The sequence below is a fragment of the Ooceraea biroi genome, chromosome 10 (genome assembly GCF_003672135.1).
Source record: "Ooceraea biroi isolate clonal line C1 chromosome 10, Obir_v5.4, whole genome shotgun sequence".
Taxonomy (NCBI): domain Eukaryota; kingdom Metazoa; phylum Arthropoda; class Insecta; order Hymenoptera; family Formicidae; genus Ooceraea; species Ooceraea biroi.
Genome location: NC_039515.1, coordinates 13,817,771 through 13,830,467, shown reverse-complemented (window position 1 = coordinate 13,830,467; position 12,697 = coordinate 13,817,771). Strand labels below are relative to the sequence as shown.

General features: G+C 43.4%; 1 pseudogene; it reads left to right on the top strand.

Annotated features, from left to right (window-relative positions):
* Positions 1–987: 987 nt before the first annotated feature.
* Positions 988–12,691, top strand: LOC113562739 (annotated as a pseudogene).
* The last annotated feature ends 6 nt before the right edge of the window (positions 12,692–12,697 follow it).

The window sequence follows — 12,697 nt, the reverse complement described above, 5'->3', positions numbered from 1 at the left end:
ATCGCAAATAATTGCCAATATAGAAATTTATATAACAAATATGATTTATAAATTTATAAAATATAGAATAATATATTATTATTATTATTCCGAAGAAGCCAATCTACAAAGTCGCATGTTGTATCGCATAATTATTTAAAAATATATAACGAGGCAATAACATTTTACAATTTTTTCACGTATAGTCATCGTACGTGCGCACATCTGTATAAATTCGGAATCATCTTATTTTCACAGAACGAGGTTATACAATGGCCGAGCAACGTATTAAAGACTCCACGTAAAATAACCGATCGCAGAATTATTCCTAATTAATCATAGTTATCGCTCCGCGTGTCCTCGTGTGACCGTTCGGAGCACCGCTAGACATCGAATAAAAAATGTGAGACCCAAGAGGCCCGAGAGGCAGTGAAACGGCCGTTCGACACGATGTTCGAATTGTCGGCCGGCGATTCGAACGGTTGGGCGCGGTATTTCCGGGGCTTTGCGCGCGGCGACACGTCGATCGCGTAGCGATACTCGGGCGCGCGCGCAATTCGTGCGGCGTCGCGACGGGCACCGGCGACGCGGTGCCTGCGGTTCGCGCTTCGTGCAGGCGTGGTCGTTCGTCTCGTTGCTGCCGTCGCCGCTCCCGCGGTGGCTGCCGGTGCGTGGCGACGCGACGGGCGAGAGGGAAAAGTTCGAGCTCGGCAAGGGCCGCCGCAGGGACTACTTGACGCGCGGAAGGACGCGGCGCGCACGCGCGCCGCGACCGTCGCGGCCATCTTGCGCTCCAGTCAACAGCGGCGGCCGCAACCAGCAGCGGCAGCCAGTGGTCGCCAGTGCACGACGGCTCTCCGGGTGCTCCTACGAAGTCCTCTCTTCCTCTGTCTTGCACGCGCGCCGGTCGTTCCCGCACCCGTCGCACGCACAGACGACAGAGTCGCGTCCTCGCGTACCTCGCCGGGCAGTTACGCGCGAACTCGAGCGTCTTTCCCAGCGGAAAGATCGGTCGGTCGAGCACGTACGTCCAGCAGAGGCCGGCTCGCTCGCCGTCCGCGAACGTCGGTGGTGTTCTCCTCGCGAGGCCCGATTCGCCGGCGACTCTCCGTGAGAACGTGACACACACGCCAAGTATCGCGCGGGGTCCTCCAGCCTGGCCAGCAGCATGTCGGCGCAAGTGCAGGGCACCCTCCTCGACGTGCTCAAGAAGAAGATGCGGCAGACGAAGGAGGAGATGGAAAAGTACAAGGACGAGTGCGAGGAGTACCAGAGGCGGCTGCAGGTGAAGTGATGCGCCGCGAGGAAGTGAGTGAACCGCGATTTCACGCCGCTCTCGACGTGTCCTCTTCGCTTCGCGAACGCCCGTCGGAGAAGCTTCCTCGTAGGCGGGCCTCTTTCTCTCTCTCTCGCTCTCCGCCGTTCTCCCTCTCTCTCATCGCCCGCTCGCGGTCCCCCCTGGCAATATCGCGAACGTCGGCAATCGGTTTCGGTTTCGGCGATCGTCGAATATTCGATCCGGACGTTGATACTCCGGAGGTGATCGACGCGCGCAACCCCTCCGAGGGCGTTCGTCGCGATTTCCGCCCACGCTTGCGATCCCCGTTCGCGTTCTCAAATTCGCCCTTCAGCTAGCAGGAACGCGGGCAAGTGCGGGACGCCGGCGTCGGCGACGAGCGTGGCATCGATCGCCGAGTGTCGGGCACGTCGTCGTCGTCGTCATCGTCAAGCCGCCTAGCGCGGGCGGGTTAGGGGCGGGGAGGAGGAGAATCTCGAGAGCGCACGCCGACTCGAGACATTCTTCGTACACCGGCGAGGACCGGCTCGCGAGCGCTCACCCTTCCCTCGGAGGACGCGGGGAATCCTGCGTGTGCGATTGCAAATGCAACTGCAAGCCAGCCGGAGCGGCCTGGCGATCGCGCGGCGCGACGGAATCGATCACCGTCGGCCGAGCCGCTCGTCACAGTCGACCTGACCGAGCGAGGGAACGGATATCCGTGCGAACGGTCCCCGGGGCCCATCTGGACGCCCGTTATTTTATTGCGCGCGTGGAGATCTTCCTCGCCTCGCGAGACGGCGACGTTGTAGGTTTATTGTTGGGCGCTTGCTCAAAAGTTCGTAAGGTCACACAAGGGTCACGTGAATGAATTGCCGCGAGGTATGAGTCGAGTGATCGATCAGCGAGATCAAACTATCCCGAAAGATGGCACAAGATTATTGATAACAAAATGACTGATAGTTTGATTAAAATATTATGTATCATCTCGTTGTTATTAATAAATTAGATAGCTTCTATCACATACGAATTTTTGCAATGAGATATCGTTTCATTGGGAGATATTTTATCTTTCTTTAAAACGTTCATACGTCTTTAAAACTCTGAATTCGTTTCACTGAAGGTTGCTTCTCTTTGCAACGACAAGATTAATTCTCATTGATCAGTCTATCAAATTTTATTTCAGCTTTCGCCAAGAAAGGACTCGGTTTACATTATATTTCTTACCTACACTCATCCGAGATTTGATTGATCTTAACTTTTAGAGGGCTGGCAACGCCATTATATTGGCGCCGAACAAGCTTGGAGACTCTACGGAACATATATAGGTTATATATATTTTTAATAAAAAACTTCAATTTTCCAATGGAAAAATGCCGGCCTTCTTAAGGGGTATTCTAGTGTAAAAGCGGAATTTGTATGCTATTTTGGTGAATTTTTTTTGGAAAAAAGTATAAGGTTTTTTGAGGCAGGGTTTTCCCTGCTTATTCATACATATTTGGTGTATGTTTCAAATTTTTGTAGTAGACAATAACTATAAATAAGCGGCTGCACATGATATTAAATAAGAACATGAAAACAAAAGTTGGTCCATGGTTCCCATGATTTCAGCTGTTCTGCTCATCTGAAACAAAAAAACCAAAGAGATTCTTAATTAGTATGAGTGTGGCTATAGCAGGTACCAGAATGAAAAAAAATGTTGAAAATTTAAAACATGACTTCATTGAGAAAATTAAGTTTCGATTTGTGCCATTTTTTTCACCATTGAAGGGCTGTAGAAATTCCAAAAAACAATATTTCGACTTGATTGTGGTAGGGGCTATAGCCACACATATACTGAAGATGTGTGCAAAAGCCTGAGTCATTGATTAACTGGTTTTTGAGATATCATGGGAACAATTTGAAAAACATGGTTTCGAGAAAAACACGTTTAAAGTTTTTCATACTGATTACATAGAGATAATGTTACTTACGATCAATCGGCTAGTCCAGGGCCATACAGGGGACATTCCTCTTGTTCGTAGAAGTCCTGCAGAGCTGATCTCTCTTCCCTGCGATTCATTCTCTGATCTCGAGAGAAGTTAGTGGAGCACCGCTCCGAGCGGGTGATGCGAGCTTCGTTCCGGGAGTTTGCGTACATCACGCTTGCTGACCAATACTAACTCCCATCACGTTCATAAGTTTGAAAATTGGCATAAATCCTTTATTGAAAATTATAACTGCCAAGAATGTTGCTATTTCAACAACTTTCACGCCAGCATGGAGATGTTTTGGAGCAAAAGTCCAAATCAATGAATTTAGAGATTCATTGTACCATATAACCTGTACTATACAAAGGCTCCAATTCAAATGTACGACCTTCAAAGAATAACGATCTTCCGATCCTACCTAAAATACTAACACAATGCTCTGTTGTGTGCCGCGCGGTCCAACCGCCGAGCGCGCGCCAGAGGTTATTTTCTATTAGGTGCTATTACTTTGTTAATTTTGCGAATCGGGCTAAATCTTCTCGCAGACATATTTTCCATACCATATACTTGCAAAATATGCCAAAAAAATTCGATTTTTCTGACATGCTACACTAGAATACCCCCTTAAGCTCGGTGCACCTTATCAGTCCGCGTGAGATTCGCGTTATCACGGTGCACGACGATCGAGAGTCGCCTCGGCGATCCAGAGTTGGTTTCACTCACTGCGCTCACTCTTGTAGTAATTATTAATAGACCTCCGATAACATTCTTCTCAGAAGTTTTACTTTTTGGCACGGTTGTTGCACGGAGCAATCGCACCGAACCGAGCGAAACTACGTGATAACAGATAAGCACGCCGACGAGGCGGCTGGTAAACAAAGTTGCCGCACATTCCAAAGAAACTCCGCGCATCTCTGCGCATGAATTCTATTTGAATTCCATTAACTCTGTTCTGCTGCGCACGCATTAATAATTCGTTTCTTAGGTTCGAGTTTAACGCGTTCTCAATGAACGTGCGAGAGAGAAAGGTGAACGCGCGATTCGTATTTTCCTGAGGCTGCACGCGCGTCGCGGCTATAATTTAATCATCAAGTAACCGCGTAAAAAAACTATTATCTAAACGTCTGCTAAACTGCATATAATTATATCACATTTTCTGCGAGACCTTTGCTTCTCGAGCTACTATGATTGATACCTTCGTATAGCTCATGATTCATTCGTCGCGAGCATTGCGAGATAGAATTTGAAACGTATCATTTATCTGTTTATTATAAAATTAACTAACTACGAGTTAAAGTGCATTCAAGTGTACATAATGTAATTGAGCACTAAATCTTTAGACAGTGATTCGAAATTAACAGGATTACGGGCTCCGTTACGTCGCGATCCGTTAGCCTCTGTTACTGTGGGACTGCTGTATTTGCAGTACAACAATCGTTAGTTGTACAGCCTGCTATCTATTTCAGGAAGTTCCTCGTACATATTTTTCGCGGCATTCTCTTTACGCGAACATGAAAATTCAGCTCGTGGGCATTAAGATATTCCCTTATCCGCGCAACTTTTTTTTCAGATATTTTAAACTGTAAAATTGAACGATGCACGAGATTACCGTGCCATCGATATTACCGTTCCCAATGCGTCGAGAGTTTTTCACGACGAGATGACATCATTATGGGGAGGACTTGGGAGTTACAGCATATTGAGTCACTTTGCCAGCACTCGTAAAGCACTCGGCTACGTGGCGCAGCGTGCACAAGCGAGCCGAGCCGAGCCGAGCCGGAGCCGGAGCCTCCCGGTGAGCGTTCATCAGCCTCGATTTAACGGATTTACACCACAATCTTGGCCGATTCGCGCTTCTTTTTTGCTCGCAAGCAGCGGCACAACGTGCGTGCCTCGCCAAGGTGCGCGAACACGGTCGCCGAGTGTCAAAGTCACGATCGGCTGATCCGCAAAATTGCCCTCGACAACAAGTAGTGCGACCTGCCGAGCCAAACTTGTGAAATATTAAGACACGTGCGATCCATGCGGAATGAGAGTGAAAGGAAGAGCGTTCCAAAGTGATGATCATTCATTTTCGGAATTTCTGAAACGCTCGAAATGCGTAGACGCGTGTGTCTCGCACGAAGACGTAGAAATACCGTTATTTAATTTCAACACTATTTAGATATTTTCTATAACGAGACAAGGTAGTTTTCTCTGGGGAAGTATCATTTAGACTATCAGTTGAGAATATTTCATCGTTTCACACACTAATAACATTTATCAATTACCATGGTTTTATATTCGTGAAGGAACTGTAAGATCTGGAAAGATAGTCGAGACTGACAGGTCGTATAGAGGATCGGAATGAAAACAAGTTGATCACAACAGTAGGGGTATTGGCCGTACAGCCTAAGACCTAGGCGTGTGAACCAGGGATCCCGGAGAGTTCGAGTTCAAATCTAAGGCAGTCTCCTAGTTATTTTTCGCCTCTTACAATTCAGAAGTGGGATAAAATCTGCTACCCCTCGAAGACAGTTGAGATTCATCCGCTACCCCTCGGAGAGGAGGGAGTTGAGAAGCAGCTGGCCGGTAGTGAAGCCTGAACATGGAGGTCGGGACGGACTCAGAGGAGTGAACCAACATGGAGATTGGGAAAGACTCAGAGGAGTGAACCAACATGGAGATTGGGAAGGACTCAGAGGAGTGAACCAACATGGAGGTTGGGAGGGACTCGGAAGAGTGAACCAAAAATGGATGTTGGGAGGGACTCCGAAGAGTGAACCAAAAATGGAGGTTGGGAGGGACTCAAGTGGAGTGAACCGACGATTTGGAGACATTCGGGACGAATGTAATGTCAGGCTGGCCGAGCTGTAAGATCTGGAAAGATAGTCGAGACTGACAGGTCGTATAGAGGATCGGAATGAAAACAAGTTGATCACAACAGTAGGGGTATTGGCCGTACAGCCTAAGACCTAGGCGTGTGAACCAGGGATCCCGGAGAGTTCGAGTTCAAATCTAAGGCAGTCTCCTAGTTATTTTTCGCCTCTTACAGAACTAAATGTATTGATCTTGTCCGCCACTAATTGATATAAAAAATTTTACAGACACTTAACGTTAATTTAAAAGAGATAATACAGAGGTATTCATTATACCTTTCCCATTAATTGCATTTCACATTTACTTCAGGTTGAAATATTATTCAGGTTTGTGTTTCGAAAGAAAATCTCGCATAGAACGCCACATAGGTATATCGTGCGTGTCGTGTAGAATGTGGATACATTTATTCCGCCGTTAGACCGTATCGAAAGAAGCCCGTCGACCGTTTCAATATCCTGTCGCACGAAATGACAGGCTTCCGTATCCTAATTGAAAACTTAACTCAAGTCTATGGATTGTTTACTATATCATTGAACGTGGCAGATTATAATTGGCTCTTTACGCATATTATTTAATATGCATAACGCATGTAATCAGACATGCATACGCGCAATAATAACAAGTTAACATGATCTCACCTTTCAATCTATTCCTTGTTCAATGCATCGCATCAACGTTACGTTAACATTAAAGAAAATGTATTTTTCCACTTTCATACACAGAAAAAAAGAATATTCTTGTTTTGAAAATATCTTTAGTTTCAACGTGGTAATCTTGAAATAAAATTATACTGCATTAATTATATTAAAATTATATTGCGTAATTATATTAAACGAAGAAAACTTGCTTGAATAAAGCCATTTTATTATAGTTCAAGCAAGAACAATATATTCCTATTATTTAAAAATAATTTTCTTCTATAAAAAGGAAACAATGTTAGATAGAAAATAACATTTCACATCAAATCAAAGATTATAATGTTATAATTATATTGTATTCTTGAGGTGGCAATTATAATATTGAAATAAGACTATAAATATAAAAATTGAAATTTAAGATTATTAAATCCTTCTAAGAATATTATAGATTATTGTTGCGTATGTACCGAGCAATGAACATCTTAATTTTATATAAGTTTTGATTTGACATTTTTTTTTTCTGCGTATTGAACATCTATCGCATCGGTTCGATCTATAATGTAACTCGTACGATTTGGTTATTATTTTTTTAACCACGATTATTTTTTGGAGCTACATTAAGTTAACGTAATATACCTAAGTAATACAGTAATTGACCTGATGAATCCAGTGACTCTTGCAATTAAATTTCCGAGCTAGACTGTGAAGCTTCACGGCCCCTAAACGATATTACGTAACGCACGAAGCGAGGGTCCATTTTCCGGCATGGCGGTGAAAAAGCCATCGCAAAAATGCAACGTGCACTCGGGACGGAGTGCGCTCGTTAATGCGGCGGGATGCATTTTAAAGGCCAGCGGGCAGACTTGCTGAGGCCGCACTAATGAGCTTTTGTCACTGCGCGACGAAGTGCACCCTCGCGTGCCGTCGTAATTTTTCCTTTTTTTTTCTTTTTTCTTGAATTCTAGCAGAGCGCGATGATGATGCGCGCCGTATCGCTCGTCATCAATTGATTCAGTTACGCGGGTTTTTATCGCCGGCCAGACGGGATGGGAAGGCGCGATAACGCGAGTTTTATTGATTTGCTCGCGCATCGACGCGATGCGAAGGCGATACCGCTCGCAGATCCAGAATGGCAGCGAGTATCGAGTCGTGTCGAGAAGTTTACATAACAGAGCACGTCGACGTCTTTCCTTCGATATGCCTGGCCTGGGTGAATTTATTTACGAATGAATGTCAGTCGTTTGGCCGGTGTCCTGAACGCTAGAGAAATGTTACGCGATTCCTTCGAGCTCGAGGAGTCACTTTGATTGCACACGCCCCGGAAAAGACAAGCATAACTCCAATAAAATTTATTGGAAAACCAAAGACAAACTCTTACCCGGACTTGTCTCGCAATGTTCACTTTCAGGATTAGTTGCGGAAAAGACAATTTTCTTAGCTTTCGCAGGCGGCGAGCGATCAAGTTTGGCCTCGCGATTATCGTGCAATTTAAAGACTCGCCACGTTAATAATTCCGATCGCGCTCGATGCCGATCCAGTTGGGGATAGAAGGATCAAATTGCTATGGGAAAGGGTCGGATGCGAGGCGGAAGTTTGGCACACTTATCAGCGTTGCCGCGGGCATGATCACTGCGATGACCTGTTCGCTCGGTGAACAAGTGCGAGTGGGCGTGCCGGTTTCCTCCGAACGCAAAGCTCGCATCACGCCGGTAAGGTAACGCAGCACAAAAGCGTGCGTAACGTTGCGTGCACGCACGATCGAGCGTGGAACTGCGTGCGTACGCCGCGCCGCGCGCCGGTGAGAGCGACGCCGAGCCAGGTTTTACGATCGCTGAACTCGCGCGTTAAACTCGTGGCGGAAGTTGAACGGTAGCAATCGATATATCGAATTCGCTGGAATACAAAAGCATTTTTTTCGTAACTTTGCGAGTAGTGTACGCCGCGGTTTCATAAGGTAATTGTTATTACGATGAGCTAAACTATCAACAAAGAAATTCGTTTCGAAGAAACTTATTTCGTGATACAACCATGCACGCCTTTCGCGCTCGTCAACAGCTGCTCTGGCCATGTGAATGTCGTCAAATTTTTTTATCTCGCTTAATAGAAAAATTGGAAGTTGCGATGATTGCGATGATTGACAATGTCGAGAGCGTAACCGAGTAGCGCCGCTCGCAACACGTATTTACGTTTAAACTGCTTACGTAACCGCTCCCGTTGGTCCCTCCGCTGACATCACCCCCATAAAATGTACGTAGGTGCGCCGAAATCCATGAATACAAAGTACACGTACGGTTAATAACGTAACGTTGTAAAAGGACGCGTTCCCTGGACGCGCGGAATGAATTAGGGCCACTTATTAGACGCACAATCGTAAACAGGTGCAGCCAACGGGGACAAGGGCCTCGAATAGCGTGTGCGGATACACGGTGTGATCGACCATTGAGCGATTTGCATCCGTGAAAATTATACGCTCCGTTTGATTCTGCCAACGGAGAGAAATTTGTGTCTCCGGAAATACTCGCGACCAAAACTGATCATCTGTCACCTGCGGAAGTTGTCTGTACAGTTTACTCGATTTTCCATAACTATTTTATAACTATTTTAACTCTAGCTTCCCACATTGTCAATTTTTCCGGGCTTCCCCCACTGGGATACAGGCTACCCCACGTCGAACATTTAGTTAAAAATATAAGAAAAAATCAACTGATTTTAAGTCACTCTTTTCCATCGATACGCCACACATCAAGGAATGTGCCTATGCAATTTGAAAAGAAAGTAGTTGTAAAATATTCGCTTGTGAAAAAGGTTACATTGAAAAATAATTTTCTTTTAATTTAAAAATTTCAATGTTTTATGAATTACTTTATTTTACTTGGAGTTTCAGACACCCCTGTATAGGAAGCTAGGGCTAAGAGAATGAAGAAAAATCTGATTAAAGAATGTCTTTTATTAACAAACGTTTTACAAACATTCTCGGTTACATGGAAAACCGATCTGCATTCCATGACGTTAATCGCGAGACTCCGATGTACCGTTCGACGGGCGCTGAGGCGGCTTGTGTCTACAGACGAAGTTTCGTCGGAATCTCAATGATGATCCGCTCGATTGAACTTCTTAATGCAACACGCGGGGCCACCTTCGGGTCATTGATATGCATGCACAGATCTCAACGATCTCCAGCTGAGCGCTTTGTTACGACTAGCTTTGATCACGCTCAGCACGTTACGGCATCAGATTGGGATTCGGATCGTTCCTAAACTGGCATCGACGTGCGCCTAATTACATTGTCGTGCCGGTAGATCGTTGAATGTATCGGGTCAGCCATTCATCTTGTGTTGCGTTGTCAAGCCACTTTGATTGTTCCGAACCTAGCAGACTACCGTGTCTCTTCTATTATGCATTCAAAAACTTGCGTTACTCGTTTAATAATTTAAACATAATTTTATTAGATAAATGAGAATATTTAGAATATTAGAAATAATTGTAAGCTTTCAACGCTCTTAGCTTATGTGAATTCTTTCTTGCGTTGCAGGCCGAGTCCGAAGTTGCCGCTTGAACCGTCGTATCCAATTGCTGGAGGAGGACCTCGAGAGATCTGAGGAGCGTCTTGCCACTGCCACTGCCAAATTGGCAGAGGCATCGCAAGCTGCCGATGAGAGCGAACGGTAAGCATCCGTCTCTGTATAGGCAGAAGAAACAGTGCCAGTGATCGTTTTATACATTAGCTACAATGAGCAGTTACATTATTATTAGTTTATTAATAGAACACAAAAATAAATATTTTATTTCAACGCGTACTTCATGATTGACGCAATTTATAATAATACAAGTATTTTATATTACTGGAACGTTGCTCATTGTTGCATTGTTGTTTGGCCTCTTATCTCGAGAATGATTAAGAGTGACATAGATATCATATATTGTACGATTAGATTAGATGTTGATATAATTTATTGATCTGTTTGTCGTCGGTTAGTCGCTGATGATCGACATTGTTACTTAATCCTTAGCTGAAACATTTACGGAAAGCGTGATTTTTACAAAATGTATACTCTTCATCATTCCGATACAATAAGTTTATGTCGGAATGGAAAAATGATCACAAATAAAATACCGTACAAAAGTGGTGTAAATTAACTATTTTGTTGATTATAAAATATTTTACTATTTCCAGTTTATTTTATTAGTTTATCAGAATCAGAACAGCACTGTACTTTTATAGAGCATTTATATGCAATATATTAACGTATTTCAATATATTAAAACATGAAAACATTTTGTTAGAATTCAATCATTTTATCCACATTAGCTAATCTGTAAAAATCAGAATATCTCAAACGTTATTACCTGTAATTTATGCCACTTTTGTTAGAAACATATTTTATATAAATATTAATATAGACTTAATAACTCTTCAACAGTTTTTTCTTAAAATATTATTTCTTACAATGACGAATATTGTATCGCCTTACATTGAAAGAATGGAAATTCCCTTGACTCGCGTTTCCATGGCATAATTATAAATCTCGGAACTGTAGAATTATACAACTGTAGATGCAGAACGTTTCAGTCTTGCACTAATGCATGACTAATATCTTGCAGAACGTAGATTCAAAGTGGATAATCGCTCTTTAATATCCCGGTTACGTATATAATTATGATAAACGCACAAATTCATGGTTCTGCGATCGTTATACCAAATCCGTTCCCTTATTTTCATAATAGATACGTGTGCAAAAGTAGACGCTTAATCATCCCACAAAAGTAGAACCGTCATAAACCGTCGCAGATCAGAAACTGCGTTTAATCGAAAGAAAACGGACGTATAAGTAAAGAAGAGTACTCTTCGCGATATATTCATTCTTTTACATGAAGATTTCTCCAAAGCCTCTCCATTTACGGATATTAAACGCCACATCCTGGCCACTATTTGCGATAACGCACATGTCATATCCGTCACAACGATAATGTGCTTTTCATTACACAAGACGTTTCCTGATGTTACTTCATGATCAAAAATAATCTTTGCGTGTTTTATGCGGATTATTTATTGCTTGAATTTCGGTTAATTTAGTTAATAATAATAATAAAGAAAAAATATAAATATAATAAAACTAGTAGAAAATTTAGTTAATGAAGAAAATTTATCGCGAAATGTAGTTTTCTTAAATCGAGCTATTTGCGGTAACAAATATAATATTGTATAATACAAGACTCGTAAAACGTGTGGAATACCAAAAGGTAGTCAATAGGCACATCAGTAATTTCAAAGGCCTAATCGCCGATCATGATAACATAGCGGCAGTACGTAAATGCTTAAAATAACGCCATGCTCACTTATCGTCGTGATAACGAGTGACGCGTGCGCGCTCCGCACTTTTTGCTACGGTGTACGCCTTCTCAGGTACAAGAAAGAAAAACTGTTGGATGTATCTCGTTTCTAGTTTTTTTTTTTCCATTTGTGCGATAAATTATCACATAAATATGTCACAAGAAACGCACGTATTACCATCTCGATCTAATAAAATTGATCGACGCGCAAACGTAATAATAAAAATTAACAATAAATAAAAAATAACAGAAAATAAGGCGAAAACTACAAAGAAACTAGAAAAATAAAACTCTCCGTATTTGTATCGGTGTTTTTCTCAATTACGCTTGACGAAGGAGCAAATCATTTCGTTCGAAGCTACTACGATCATTCTTTCAATGGCGATTAAATTGTTTCTAAAAATCGACGAACAATCGATCGCTAGGATACGCAAGGCCCTCGAAAACCGCACCAATATGGAGGACGACCGAGTATCCTTGTTGGAGCAGCAGCTAGCACAGGCTAAACTGATCGCGGAGGAAGCGGATAAGAAGTATGAGGAGGTGGGTCATGTACCAGCGAACAAAGAGCGATAAGAAAAGCGCCCATGAGCCCTTTATCTCCCTCGTTGGAGGCAGACTACCGATCGTTGCGACATTCAGCT